We start from the raw sequence: 3,608 nt of genomic DNA, 5'->3' as shown, positions 1-3,608 counted from the left end.
ACCAAATTAAACATGAGAAAGACTTGAATAATCATTTCCCCAAAGACATACAAATAGCCACAGGCGTATGAAAAAATGCTCACCATCACTAATCATCAGGGAAATGCAAACCAAAACCACAATGTGATTTTTATATCACACCTGTCTGGATGGGCACTATCAAAAAAAGTCAGAAAACAACAAATGTTAAGAAAGAATGTGGAGAATGGAATCCTTGTGCACTGTTGGTGGGCATGTAAAATGGCACAGCAGCTATGGAAAATAGTACGGAGGTTCCTAAAAAAATTAAAAGTAGAACTAAGGTGTGAACCAACAATCCTACTTCTGAGTATTTATCCAAAGTACTGAAAACTCTAGCCAAACAGAATTGCACTCCCATGTTCACTGCAGCATTATTCACAATAGTCAAGAGATAGAAACCACCTCAATGTCCATAAACAGATAAATGGATAAAGAAAATGTGTTATATTCATACAATGGAATATTATCCAGACTTAGAAAAGGAAATCTTTTCACATGCTACATGATTCAACTTACATAAGGTATCTAAATTAGTCAAACTCGGGGCACCTGGGTGGCTCAGTGGATTAAAGCCTCTGCCTTCAGCTTGGTCATGATTCCGGGGTCCTGGGATCGAGCCCCGCATCGGGCTCTCTGCTCAGCAGTGAGCCTGCTTCCTCCTCTCTCTCTGCCTGACTCTCTGCCTACTTGTGATCTCTGTCAAATAAATAAATAAAATCCTTAAAAAATAAAATAAATTAAAAAAAAATAAATTAGTCAAACTCATAGACACAAAAGTAAAATGTTGTATGCCAGGGGCTGGCAGGAGAAAGAAATGTTCAATGGGTACAGAGTGTCAGTTAAGAAGATAAGTAAGTTCTAGAGATCTGCTGTACAATAACATGTGTATAGTTGACAATACTGTTAGGTACACTTAAATAATTTTTAAGAGGGTAGATTTCATGCTGTGTTTCTTACCACAATAAAAAAGAATTCTGTCCATATTGAGCTTATATTTTTGTGGGAAAAGATGAAGAAGTAAATAATAGTGACAAATGCTGCAAGGATGTTAGGAGTAAGAGAGGAAACTAAGGATGTGTGTGCAATTTTAGTGAGTAAATATTTCTGTGTGAAATTGGTATATGAGCAAAGAACTTGAGGGGAGTAAGGAAGTAAGCCATGTGGAACACCCAAGGCATCCAGCAAGGCATGCAGAGAAAACAGTAAGAATAAAGACCCTGAACTGGAATCATGCTTCACTTGTTTCAAAACAACAGCAAGGACACTGGTGTGACTGTCAGGGTGAGCGATGGGGAGGTTGAAGATTTTTTCAGAGAGGCAGTTGAGGGACAGGATCCTATATGGGCTTGTAAGCTTGGCAAGAACTCTGAATTTTAATCTGGATAGGATGGGAAGCCACTGATAGCAGAAGAGTGTTTTTAGCAGAAGAATGAAATTATCTGCTTTCTTTTTAACAAGATCTCTCTACCTACTCTACCAAATAGAGACTGTAGTGCAAAGCTAGAAGCAGAGAGACCAGTTAGGTGTTTATACCTCTTAGGTGAGAAATAGTACAAATGGTTAGAGGTCATCAGCCTCTAACTGACATTTCTTCTAGACATCAGAGCTTAAAGTCTTCCTCAGTGTTTCTACATTCACTTCTCCCTGAAAACATGGCCCCTTCACTTGTGACATCTTAGATCTGGATTCTGGTTAGGGAGTTAGCAGTCCATTCCAGTTTACTATCTTATCAGTACCTACAAAAGTTTTGTTATTACTTATATGATAATATGGAGGTTACAGGAATGGTAAAGAGGGCAAATTTCCCTCTGTGTCAACACCAGGAAGAATAGAGATACATCTATATAGTTTTCCTACTGGCATAGGTCCTTCTATTTTGTCAGGAAACAATTATAAGGGAAATACAAAAGGTTTTTCTGCTTATTTTCAGGATATCTTTTCTCTGTCATAAAAAGAGGGCATGGCATTTTTGCTTCTAATTGTTACTTTTCACAGTCACCACAAATTCACTGAGTTATTGATGCTTTCCTCAAACTGAGCACGATGTTGACCTACATTCTAAATTTTTAGTGGCCTGAGTTCTCACCTTTTCGGTGCCCTCATGTTCATCTTAGTAAAAGGTTAGGACAGTGTGCAATGGAGTTACCTAATCAAATTTTGTTTTCATCCACCATAATTTTTGAATAAGGAAAAAAGTCAACACTTTTTCTCCTGACTTTGCAAAGAATTTTCACAGAGAGGAAAAGAAATAAAAACAGCTGCAAAATGTTACAAACCAAGGGACCATATGAGGTGAAAGTTAAAATGAGAAAAATGTCCACATTACTTTGGGCAATGCAACTCCAGGGAAATAGTAACTCAGCACCTGAGAGCTAAATAATTCTAGAGGAATAAATACATATTTGGTAGTCTGGGGGAAAATGACATCATAGAGAAATTAGGTCTTTTAAAACATACATTTGTAAACATATTGGTGGGAAAATGGCTTTTAGAGATGGGAAGAGGAGAAAAGCTCATCTTATTTGTCTAACAATTCTATTGGGTGCTTTTCACTAAAAGAGAATCATCCATATGTTTTTTAACAGTGAGAGTCTGAATCGCAAGACATTTCAAATTACATGAGAAACTAAAGAAAATTTCTCAGTTTCAGGCCATTGAGTAATGCTTCCTTGTTTAGTGTATGTCCCTAAATTTTGTGATTTTATGAATAATTCAGAGCAATGATTTTTACCTTCTTTCTCTATTGTAGCATTTGGCAAGTTTCCACTTCATTTTTGTTACAAAGACACAGCTGAGCTTCTTAGAATAGGAATAATGTTTATACTGTATTTTTCCATAGTGAAAAGTATTATGAAAAGGGCAACAAGATATAGCTTACAGAGTCCTCAATTATGATACTTAGAACAGTTTGAGCCTCAAGGAAAGCTGGTGTCTTGGTAACTGTTGATGGTGTAAGAAAAAGAAGATAACACTGGGCCAGCCTGGGGAAAGGTGAATTACACTTAGATATAGATCTGTCACCTAAATCAAAACAAATTCAAGCTTGAATGGAACTGATGTTAATACTGAAACATTTACTTGATAGATGGAAATAAACAAGGATGCTCATGTGAGTGGTCATTTTAATACAGACTCCAGTTACTGAATGTGAAACCAAAAAGTACTAAGCAATTTATCAGCATATCAATTAAAAACATTTGGAACAGTCATGTAGATCCAGTAGAGGAAATGCATTAATATGTAATCAAGACAAAATAATAATCATAACTAGTAGGAAAACCCACTGGATTTAGTTCATGAGAAAATCTATGACTTTCAAGTACCGTGATATTGGACGTAAAGCAGTAATCCTAATTCTAGAACTGCCTCAAGCATGCTTCAGTCTTCTCAAATGCTTCTAGCCTTTGGTAGGGACTGGCTTAGTAATGAAGGTAGTCTAGTACATAAATGTTTGCCTAGAGCAGAAAGAAGCCAGGAGAAGCAAGATTCTATTCTTGGAAAAGCTGACCTGGAGTTAATATATTTCCTACTTCAAATGGGAAGACGAAAGCCTTCATCAGCAGCCTTACTTACTGCCACCACCCTCC

This window comes from Lontra canadensis, unplaced genomic scaffold, assembly GCF_010015895.1.
Source record: "Lontra canadensis isolate GAN:19392208 unplaced genomic scaffold, GSC_riverotter_1.0 scaffold12, whole genome shotgun sequence".
In the NCBI taxonomy this organism is placed as follows: Eukaryota; Metazoa; Chordata; class Mammalia; order Carnivora; family Mustelidae; genus Lontra; species Lontra canadensis.
The sequence above is the reverse complement of the archived record's forward strand: the minus strand, read 5'-3'. Positions refer to the sequence as shown.